The following is a 12,033-nucleotide window of genomic DNA, read 5'->3' as shown; positions in this document are numbered from 1 at the left end:
AGAGCTTCTGTTTTTAGGAGACCTTCTTTCCTCAGAATTAAATGCATAATATCAAATAACTACACAGGGTTTATAAACTCCCTTGAAATTTTCTAGATGGAGAAGTCTTGTACAGAGAGGACTAATAGGAACTCAGCCATGTTAAATGGCGACTTCCTTCAAGATCTCTTGCTTTAGCAGTCAGTAATAAGCATTTCTTTCCCTTAAAAAAACAGCTGTCACATTCTGGAAAGTGGATTCTGAACTTGCCAGTGGACAAGCTTAGAGTGCAGTTAAGTGCCTCCGCAAAGAGCAAATCAGCCCCAACACTCTCCTTATTTACAGCAGCATCTCTTGGAATTTAAATCAACCATTAGAAAATGTTCAAGGACACTGCTGTGAAAATGAGAAGACAAGTTAATTCAAAACCTAAATGCTGCTATTTTGTTTTCAATTAACCGATCTACTTCAGTCTTACCATCTGGGTGACTCCACCAGCTCCAGTGAAGATGACAACTGAGAAGCTGAAATCATGTAAACGCCATCATAAGGGTTGCCTCCTGAACCCAAAAACAGGAACTGGCACAAAGCAAGCAGACGAACACATTCTGAAGTCCTGTAAACAGATAAAAATGAACTAATAAATATCAGGTATAATACATATCAGGTATGATCTGATGTGTTCCTTGACATGGAACACAGGTGTGCTTTTCCTAATGCTCAGACACAGGAGATATCCTTTAGCATCTGCTATGGTGCCAAATTACTGAGCAGCCATCAGTGCCTACAGTGCATACGTAAACATATACCCTATCACTGTGCATACTGTAACTCCCACCAGTTCACTCTAATGGTCCATGTGAAACAAGGTGCTCAACAACCAGCTTAATGGAAAAAACAGTGACCTCGCTCATTTGCCCGCCTCCTCCAAAGCCTGCTGCAGAAGCACACACCAGCTGTGTGCACTGCTTTTGCCCTACAGCTCCTGCAAGGACAACACAACCACCAGCAAAAGCTACAGGAAAAAGAGCAGCAACCAAATTGCACTCCCTTGCCATTTTCAGAGCAGTTGAGCCAGAATCTATTCCACTGAGGGTACCTGACTTCAGCAAGTCCACACACTTCATGTAACAACTCAAATGGGGACCAGGATTAGAGACCAAGAAATCAAAACATGACTGCAGATGCAACTATCTAGTTCATTTGTAGTTTGATATTCACACTTTAATACTTGATTCCCCATATTTAGTAGTCCCACTTTTCATGCCTCAAGTTTGCTTAAATTAAAGGTATTTTATAGATAAACCAGAACAGCATTCTTTTTCCCTCTGCATAATTCCCAGCATTTCTATTTCTATTGGAACGCCATGAGAACAGACACTTCCTGCATTCTTCTCTAAGAAGTAGCATCCTCCCAGTCTGCATGACACTGGCATGTCAACAGCAAAGTAGTTTCCTCAAAGGGATAATCACCTAGTTCTCTTTCAGTACTTCCAAAGAAGTCATTCCACTTTGCTCTGTGTAAATAGCATCATCAGCAAGCAGACTGAGCTTCAGAAAAATTTGTCTCTGCAATCCTTCTTCTGTTATCCTGTCGCATCCAGTATAGCCCAAACTGCAGAAACAGAATGTGCAAATACATAAACATACATCCATGCCAGTTAGCAGTAGCACTCTGCCCACAGATTCTCAAAATCCTAGGGGTGCTGAGTATCCCAGAAAAAAAGTCAAATGCAAGCAGTTCAGCTTCAAGCACTTCTAGTCCTTCATGCTTCTGCTGATTCTGTACATCGGCAGCTGCATCTTCATAGGCTGATGACACTCCAGGAAAGCCATTCCTTGTAGTTAAGTCTCTGGAAGTCTCAGCCCAAGGCCTTCCTTTTCATACTGTAATTCAGCTTAATATATTCAGTTCTGAACATCTGTGTTTTTTGTTAGAAAGCCTAATCTTTTTCCCCAAATGTATTGTTTCATTCAAGATCACCTAAGAATTCATAGCATTGTTGAAGCATCAGAGACAACTGCTACACATCAAGACTTGTTCCTCCCTTTGCAATACACTAACATCTACTCACCTGCTGCCTTTTCAATATTAGCACAAGACTTCATTTCTATCCTCCCCATCCAGCTTTATGTCACTTGTGCTGCTGCTGAGAAACACAGCCATCCTGATAGTCAAAGAAGCCACCAAGGCCTCACAATTTAACAAAGCGCTTGCTTCTTGAAGAGAGTCTCACAGCTCAGCAACTAGCATGATAGAAACCAAAACACTTCTGTCACACTACCATTAGAAGACAACACAAAGACATTACCTGCCACCTCACACATGACAAAGTAACATGCAGCACAGCCCACAGAAATAGAAATGCAGTAATACTACAGGACATTTGATTTGGCTTCTCAGAAATGAACTGCAATGCAAGTAGTAACAGCATCTAAGCCAACTGTATGAAATCAAATCATTTTCTATTGTATTCTTACAGGTTGTTTTTTTTAATTTAAACTAAAAACACAATCCACATGGATAACAGCTGGTTAATTCCACAAGCCTGAAACACACCCTTTCAAATAAAAAGCAGTGCAAGTTAACTTGAACATTTACCATAAAGCTGCCCGAAGCCCAGCTTTCTAGATTTTGACAAGAAACCTTTGCTGCATTTGGCAGCCACTCTTTGGCGCAGATGTCAGGAGTTTTTGCCTACTGACATAGTTGCTCAATGGAAGAATAAAAGTTGCTGATCAAGTTGCAGAATCTTTCACTATTTTTTCTTTTACAGCCTGGATTGTTTCTGGTATTTCAAAAGCTACACATCTTCTATAAGATTATTTAGTACCAAAAGCAAGCTTTTGGTTCTGGTCCTCTGCCCCTTTACTCACTCTAAGCACACATTTCACAGAACTCATCACATTCATCTCAATTCATCTTACACAGAGTACTTATCAAAATCCTTACAGCACCAGCCAAGTACTTCAGTTCCACCTATTTTTCCATGCAAGTTGTGATCCCTTTTTCTCCATGCAGAAGTGACTGCAGCACTGCAGTAATAACATACCCATGCCCTGGGGGAAAGGGTGGGCCTCAGATTGAGGAAGAGCAAATCCTCTTTGGGCAGCCAGAGAGAAGACTAGAAAGGCTCCAGCAGGAGCCCTGTCTGGCCTTTCACAGCCAGTCATGTCAAGTTCTCCCATATGATGACAGCTGCAGTGGCAAAACATCTACCCATAACTGTCATTCTCAAATTATTTCGTCTTACCAGCCTGATGTTCATGAGCCTGATAAGAGCAGGCACGTGGCAGAATCAGAAGTTAAAGAACTTAAGCTACACAGATACCAATTAAAAAGGCAGAAGAGCAGAACAAATAGTCACAGAATCATAGGATTGGGAACTTAAATGCTGATGAAGCTAATTTCCTATCGCAGATTTCAACCATTCACCAGTCTGTGGAAGGTGAGACATTTTCTTAAAGAGAAGAAATTGTGAGGACGTGTTTGTTCATTTCATCCCCATGTTTACCAAGAAACTACTCAAAATCTGAAAGAAAACTACCAGGAAATATAGAAGTCTACTCTACGCAGAAAACATGCAATAGCAGCACAGTAAAAACAATAAGCTTCAGAAAAAGATTGCTATTTTTAATCTAATTTAAGACTGCTTTACTGCAGTATACTGCCTACAATGTCTCAGAGAACACAATCTGATTTTAGATTGTGTTCTCAGAGAACACAACCTAAAACCAAAGACATTTAAACCCAACAGAAAGAACCAAACTAGATTAAGTATAATTTAGAACAGAAAACTGACAGAGCACTCATAAACATAAAGGTGTCCCAATTACATGTGTGGTTCCACAGAACACATTGGGCATCCTTGCCACTTAAATGTTATATAAGTTCAATCAATTACATGGTAAATTCCACCAGCTCTGTAATTCCCTATAGAGGATTTGTCTTACAGCTCTCCAGTTGCAGTTAACAAGCTCTGGCAAAGAGCTTGTTAAGTACCTAGTGGATTCATGCATGCACAACACGTAATAAGACCATTTGATAGAATCAGTGCCTAAGAACTTACACTTAGAATCAACCTGTTATGCAGCAAGACAACTGAGCAACTGCCTGGGATCTACACAGAGATCTGCACAGTATGCTTAAACACTTGCACATTCACTTCAGCCTTCTTCATTGCATGTAAGCATGGTAATACACTCCTGTTAGTTTGTTTGTCAGCCCAATATATTTTACAACACAACTCGAATCATAATGACTGGATTGTTTCTAATAGCCAAAAAGGCCCTGTCTGTATTATTTCATGATTTGAGGTGTTGTTTTTCTCCTCATATTTAAAAGCAGTTACTCAGAATAAGAAAAATACTGTGCATTAAAAACATCACAACACTAAAAAAAAAAACCAACAGGAAATTTGGACTCCTTCTGTTTTGATCAGTGCCCCTCTCAAGGGAGATCACAGTCACAAAAACTTGCAACAGACTGCCCGGATGAAACTCAATGCAACAGTTAACAATCTACCTGTCAGCAGCAGGAAGAAAATCCTTTCCGATAGGTATCTGAACTCGAATCTTTGGAAATCATTTGAAAAATTGAGTTCTACATCAGCTTGAATACACTTACAAACCAGAGCTTTGTTGGCACTGCTTATCTCTGAGAAGTCCTGCAATAGGAAACAACACGTTCCCTTCAGACAAGCATCAATACATGCTAGGCAAATGCCAGGGTGTGAAAGAAACATTTGTGCAAAACACTGGAAGAAAGCAAAGGATACATTTCTCATGAGAAATAAATAAGAAAAAAACCAGTTAATCTTATTAACTGCAATATCAGATGAAGGAAGGCAGGTTCTGACCTTATTTTATATTACATGAACTGAGTCAGAGCAGTACTGGGGCATCACCCCCGATTCTTCCTATCTGTCTTTGAGGCCCTGCTCAGTTTTCTCTCCCAAAGAAGCTCTCACAGCAGAATATTTTTTAATACTGAAAAACCAAGTCCTACAGCAACTCCCTGAAGTGCCCTTCAGAAAGCAGTAGAGAAAGCTAATCCTAATGAACTAATGCAAGCAAGTTCCTTTTTTCTCTCCAAGAATTCCTTTTTTTTTTTTTCTCCTTTTTTTTTCTTTTTACCAGTGAGACTCTGCTCAACATAAAAGCTCCACCCAAACCATAACAACTCTGGCCTGCCTCACCCAGCAACTGAGCACAACTCTCTGCTGGGCCCCACTGCTGCTGTTTTCAGTAGGAATAGGATGGGATTTAAAGAAGACTGTGATTTCTGGGAGTAAGAAAGAGCACAAGCCAAATTAAAAGAGAACAGTACAGCTTGAGATCTGCTGCTTTGTGGCTGGAAATGCTAGGAGCAGGCAAACAGTGTTTACACATAGTAACAGCTGGTTTGTATCAGAAGAAAGGCTATGAACATTCGTTGGACTACAAGCGGAGAGTTAAATTGACTAAAAGTCATCCAGACCTCTTTATACAGCAGCGCTCACTTTCCCTAGATGGACAAAGCTTGGCCTACTTTATTGCTGGTAAGGAAAATGAAAAACATGTCACAGCACTGGAGATCCAGCAGCTGCTCAAGGAAAATAAGCTCACAAGGCTCATTTGAGCCACACTCAAGCAGTATTATTGCTTACTAGCAGCCACTATTTCCAGAAAACAAAACCTCAAAACAAGATTCTTACACAGATTCATACATTCTCACACATCTGTTGTCTCTCACACCAGATTTTCTATGCAGTTTGATTTCACAAAGAAATCTAAGATGCAAACTCCGTTGTGTTTTCCAGCATATCCTTAGAATACTTGACATCTATTTAGAAAGTAAAAGTTGCTCTGATTTCATTTTTGTGTAAAGGAAAACAGCGCAGCAACAACAACAGGATTTGAAAAGCATTAATATGACAGAAGCATCCAACACACGCAATTGCTTTCTCAGTGAACAAAAAAAGCTGTAAGGACAGGATGATGCCTGGCTCCATTGAGTAAATCCAGAAAACGGGCATCTTGTTGTACCAGACATTTGTTTCCCCATGTGAAGCCCTTACAGTTCTCTATGTTTGCACTGTTATGACTGTAATGCACATACAGATGCACAACATGCAAATAAAACATAGTAACCTTGTAAGAAGAAGCTGTATGGGATGACACATGCATACATGTGTCTCGCTCCAATTTATAGGAGGGAGATGAGGTTCTTTTAATATCCATATACCCGGTGTGAGATTAAGAAACAACGGTTCATATGTTGTTCCACCCAGTTTATTACCAAACCTAATTAGGGAGAAAGGGAAGGAGGGCGATAAAGATGGGAAAGAAGCAGGAGCTGTGTGGAGCAGGGACAGTCACCAGCAGGATGCAGCAGCAGTCCTGTTGCATAGCATTTGAAGGTCCCAGGCAGATGCAGCAGGGGGCAACAGGCAACAGCGTGGCCGGCCTTAGGCAGCAAGCAGGTAGACAAGAAAGTCACAGAGCCACTCGTTCAAGCAGCAGCAGCATTCAGGCAGCAGGCACAGGAGAGTTCGACAGCATGCAGGAATCACCTCATGAGGAATCTGATCGTCAGGAATCCCTCTTCTTCATAAGGAATCTGCTGCCAGAAACCTATCCTCATGGTTTTCAGTTCCTCTTTTATCCTCCTTGTTCTCCTGCCTACGTGACAAGGATGGGCCTTGAGCAAGTCATTGAATACCCCCTGAGATGGCCACCATCCTGATAGGTCCGCACAGAGGAGCACATCACAGCTATTGAGCTGCAGCTCACCTCGCTCTCGTTACCCCTGCCCTTGTCCATCTGCGTCCCCCCAGCTCACAACCTTTGCCCAGGACTTGCCTGGACTTGTTCACCTGTGTCCTTCAGACAAAGGATTTCACAATCCTTGCCCGGGACTTGAACAAGTCCACCTGTGTCCCCAGCAAGCTTTAAGACACAGACGTTAACAGAACAATATCTTGCAACGTGGAAACACGCACCTTACTAAAAAGCCAACACAGGCTATTCACCACCGAGTTTTATCTGTGCTCAAGAGGCAAAAAGAGCTCAGCACTCCTCACAGTTCATGAGAAATCTCTACAGAAAGTCATTCTTAAAAGAAACAGCACATTTCACTGAAAATGCCTCAGATGACACACAGCTGTGCTATCAGCAGGTGAATTGCTGTTCACCTTTTATGTTACACTCAGTTCTGTTTTCATATTCCTACCTCCTCACTATTTAAAAAAAAAAAAGACTGAAAAAAGACTCAGTGAATTCCACACTGGCAGAGTGTAATAGAAATTCTTTACTCTAAAAATCTCACAAGTCTTCCCACTACATCATTACCTTTCTAATGAGCAACCAACTCCTTAACAATGAAAAAAAACCATAATCAGCAGTAATAACTATATAAACACATTTGTAAGTCAGATTTTACTAGCCAGTACAAGTGTAAAACTGACAAAATAATAGAAGCTACTGTAAGAAACCATCATAAACCAAAACACCGCAAGAAAAAAACCTCTCTATTTTTTCCACCAACAGAACAAAATGACAGAAAGCACAGCAATAACAAGTTAACAAATTCTCAAACTACAGCAAAAAAAAGTCATATTCAAACACAACAACCATAGAAACAATGAAAGATTTACTTACACAATGCAGAAGATTCACTTACCCTAAAAAAACCTCCACTACACAGAAACCACCAGTCCAAACCCCTACCTCTCCTGCCAGCCCTTAAGTGAGGTCTGGGAAGGGTTGGATCCTGGCTCCTCCCTTCCAATCAGTCAGATGCATTGCATGCACCTGAGCTCCCTGGGTTGGCCTTGCCTTCCCACCAGGTGCTCAATCACTGCTTCAGGCCGTGACACAGCACTACAGCAACTACAGCACTACAGCAACCAAACATCTCTTGCCTTTGGTCTCCGGTGAGCTGTGTAATAGAGTAATTGGTATCTCAATTCTATATTAAAAACTTTGAACGTGCTGTCTTTTTTCAGAGGTGTAACAAAAATGCTGAGTAGCAAGGCAGGGCCAATGCAGGGGAGCTCAGGTGCATGCAATGCATCTGGCTGATTGGAAGGGGAGGAGCCAGGATCCAGCCCTTCCCAGACCTCACTTAAGGGCTGGCAGTAGCCATGGTAGCCTTTCTTGCTGGATGTTTGTGTCTAACTGTAGTTGTTTTTAAAGTAAGTAGCTCTTTTTTGTTGTTTCTGCTGATGCTGTACTTGGGCTCTTTTTCTTTTTCTATACCTGCAGTCTTTACCATTCTTTTACTAGCATCCCATTGTAGTTGCCTTAAAAATTGTTTTATGGTGATTTAACTTCATATAATTTCAACTTTGTTGTATAAGGTTTACCACTTTTTTTTTGGTTTGTCATGTGCTAGGTTAGTCTATCAGTTCATAAGTTGTCTCAAAATGTAAGTTCTTTAAGGAAAAATCAGGAGTCTATAAGATTCTGTACTGCCATGAAAAAAAACTTGCAAGTATCTTAAAGTTGCATTCTGTGCCATGAGGCATTTATTTGCTCTTCTCTTAATAAGAGGGGTACTCAAATATTGTGTTGTATAATGTGAAGTACTACTTAAGACACTTGGTGTAAGAAAATAGTACATACAAGTCACTTTAGATGGTGAGGGCTCCAGGTGGGGCAGTATGCAGGAAAGCATTGCCTGTAACAGGTTTTTCCTGTTTTAGTCATTCAAGCTGCTGTGGGATTTGGCTGTTCAAAAGCTATTGTTTTTTGCTTCTTTGTCAGACAGAAAGGATGCTTACATGAGAACTTACTGGTGTACTTCTAAAGGCAAGAACAATCAATTGGTGCTATTACCTGTGGGCTCTTGGGTTGCATTTGCCTGCTGTGTTCATTTTGTTAGTGTGAAACCGTCTCAGGTGCTTGTTAGGCCTGTCTCTAAGCCTGGCCAGGAGCACTACATGTTGTAAGGGCTGCAGTCAGTATTTGGCTTTAATTCTTCCTCTCCTTTTTCATTCTAGTGAGTTGTTGCTGTTTTCTTGGTTTCACTCAAAACTTTGTATCACCTCTTGAACACGAAGGAAGCAGAGCACTTTGTTGGACCAAATCATTACATGGCACCACAGTTTTGCCTTTCCTTTGACAGTGACAGATGTAATAGTAGAAAGTAAAACATGTGCGAAGGCTGCACTAGTACAGAGGTCCCTGTGGGGCATCCCAACTCAGTTCTGCTTTCCTAGCTTTAAGTACTCACTTCATAAAAATGTAGTTATTCTTGTAGCACCCTCTAGTGTTCCTAGCAGTCCTGAAGCACAGTTATAAAGATTGTGATCTTACCTGAAATCTCTTCCTCCCTATTAAAAACTATTGATTTACCCCACTGAAGGAGCTTTGTAGAACATCACATACCCCTATTCTATATTTAACTCTGATCTATCATGTTATATTTTCTTTCAGAAGGCAATGAAGTTCTAGTTTTCATACAACACAAAAAAGGAATTAGGCCTCTCCACCTTAATAATGCAATTATAAGAGATAATCATAGAACCATAGGATGATTTGGATTGGAAGGGATCTTTAAGATCACCTGGTTGCAACCTCCTGCTACAGGCAGGGATGCGTCCCTCCAGACCAGGCTGCTCACAGCCCCATCCAGCCTGGCCTTGGAGGCTTCCAAGGAGGGGGCCATAATGAAGACTGCCAAGTGTAAGATTCTCTTTTACTCCTTACAGTCCTTGAACTAGTACAAAAAAAGCATAGAAGACCAGAAGATCCTATGATCTTGATTTATGACAATAAGAGAGCTAAGACCCACTGTGTAGTTTAAGAACAGTGTGTCATGTTCTGGAGTGTGCTGACTACCTGACCTTCATGCTCAAACTTAAAAGCAGCATGCAGGCTACAAGCAGGGAGCTTTTTGTAGCCACAAGTGTTCTGAGTGTTCTTAAGCAAAGAGAGGCACAAAACTAGCCATCCTATTAAGCTGCACGACTGAAATAAAGGGTTTTCAAAAAAGCAAACCTGCTGAATAGTAACTGGAGTGCAAAATTATTATTTCAAAAGCTTCTGCCCTTAATTGTATTACTGACTTCATGCATTGAAATGGTGCAGTGGTTGCCTTGAGCAACTTCATTCCGCTGCCCAAAGTCAGGGTTGTCCACTGTACTATTAACGTGGGTTTTGGCGTTGATGCAGCGAGTTTGCAAACAACAAATATACAATCTAGACTCAGTAGGTAAAGCAAATGAGCATTATCTATTTAGTATGTGCTTTTGCCTGTGTGGGTTTTCATGTAAGGTGACAAAGAAATACAATTACTTCCCCATACAACATGTGGACTTTAAGAACAAATTCATTTTATCCAGTTGGTTTATGGAACATTTCTCATGAAGTTCTGAGAGGAATTTTAAATGCAAATGGCTATTTACTGTATCAGTTATTCTCCTGATTCACTGCAGTGCATACAATAAAATGATCTACCTTGTAGCACTTTATTCTGGAAGTCGCAGCTCCTCCTAACTGAGCAACATGCTGAAAGCACTGCAGTCCCTAACAGGACCAAGACGTAATTTTAGAAGAAACATTGGCAAATTCCTTTGGCTTTGTGCAGATGTGCCTACAAATTTTATATTCTCTATGTAAATCTGAACAAATGAGAGAACCACACAAAGGCCACACATCAGCCACATGAACACAAATTAGAACGGTCAACAGCTGAGACTGTTTTTGCTCCTTGCTCATTGGAAAACCACAACCCAGATACATCTTGGTAACTCTCGCTCCCCAAGCCTCCCCAGAATTCTAAGGAGCTGTTCTGCTTGTGTCTGTTTAAATTCATCAATCTGTGTGCTTAGCCCAGGTTTTGGCCACTTTAAAAAAAAAAAAACAAACACTTTATGAGACTGAACTAAAAAGCCAGATGGCATAGATTTAACAAAAACACACTAAAAACGTTTTACAGGACTACCAGAGAACTTAAGGCAACCACTATGACTTGGAACACAAAAATCTTCACTTTTTATTTTTTTTTAATACGGAAACTTTGGGAAAATATTATCAGTGGTTTCACGAAGTGAGACCTGACCACAGGTACCATGCACAACCGTCTGTTTTAATTGAAGAGGTGAGGCTTTCAGGATCAGATTGCTTGATTCACAGCATGATAGCAGGAAGACTTCCAAGGAGGTGGAAAATATCAGTTTAAAGTGTGAAAACAGGAGAAAGGAGTAAAAAAAAAAGCATGGGAGAGGAGGGATGACAGCAGCACTGAGCCACTGGTACGGAACATGGACTCGCAGGGCGCAGTCACTGCTTTCAGTGCAGGGTTCCCTAATTCCTCTAGTACAAGTTGGTCACCCTTCACCACTCAGAAGGTAACACAGTCACTGTTGACATCGTTTCCACAGCATGTGGAAGTTCTGATAGCAGATTTCTGTATGTAGTCATGCTAACTGTTAAGTAATGTGTCCTACATACAGGGCTGCTCTGACCATGCACTGCCCTGACCTGCTTGTGCCACCGCCTGCTATTTATCACCTCGGCTTAACGGGTTTTGGGAGCTCCGTCTATTACTCAAGATCTTTGGAGCTTATAACTCACGTCATAAAGTGATGGGGTTATATTGCTGTTGCACACGTTTATTAATAAAAACGTGACGGAGTCACAGCAGAGTCGGGGTCAGAGAGAAGGGAGCTCCGGGATCACCCCGTGCATCCCCTGCTGCAGCAGCTCGCAGGCGGGCCTGAATATCTCCAGAGAAGGGACCCAGGCCTGCGGGCAGCTCGCTCCCAGGCTCCGTCACTGACAACAAAGTCCTTCTTTGTGCTGGTGCGGAACTTCCCGCGTTCCAGTTCGAGCGCACACGTTACTTTACCTCGGGCTGTTTAACAACCGACTAAACGCTCACCAGAGATCTGCAACAGCGGCATCCCGGACGGCCGCGCACGACGCGCGAGCCCCGCTCACCTCGTCCCTCAGCGCGGACGCGGCTCTCGCGCGGGGCTGCTGGGGACGCCGAGCCCGCCCGGCTGCCCCTCACGCGCAGACGGCCGTTAAGGGGCGCCGCGCACGCGGCAGCGGCGTGCGCGCAGC

General features: G+C 42.0%; 1 protein-coding gene across 1 annotated transcript in view; it reads right to left on the bottom strand.

Annotated features, from left to right (window-relative positions):
• COL5A2 (collagen type V alpha 2 chain) overlaps positions 1–11,949 on the bottom strand; it is a 166,060-nt gene extending 154,111 nt beyond the window's left edge. Inside the window, exons 1-2 of the mRNA XM_052676463.1 lie at positions 11,849–11,949; positions 458–595 (exon numbers count right to left, since the gene is read on the bottom strand). The gene's annotated coding sequence lies outside the window, so the exon portion shown is untranslated. The remainder of the gene's footprint in view (positions 1–457; positions 596–11,848) is intronic.
• Positions 11,950–12,033: the final 84 nt, after the last annotated feature.

This window comes from Tympanuchus pallidicinctus, unplaced genomic scaffold (genome assembly GCF_026119805.1).
Source record: "Tympanuchus pallidicinctus isolate F22 unplaced genomic scaffold, pur_lepc_1.0 scaffold15, whole genome shotgun sequence".
Classification (NCBI taxonomy): Eukaryota; Metazoa; Chordata; class Aves; order Galliformes; family Phasianidae; genus Tympanuchus; species Tympanuchus pallidicinctus.
This window is presented reverse-complemented; position numbering and strand designations above follow the sequence as displayed.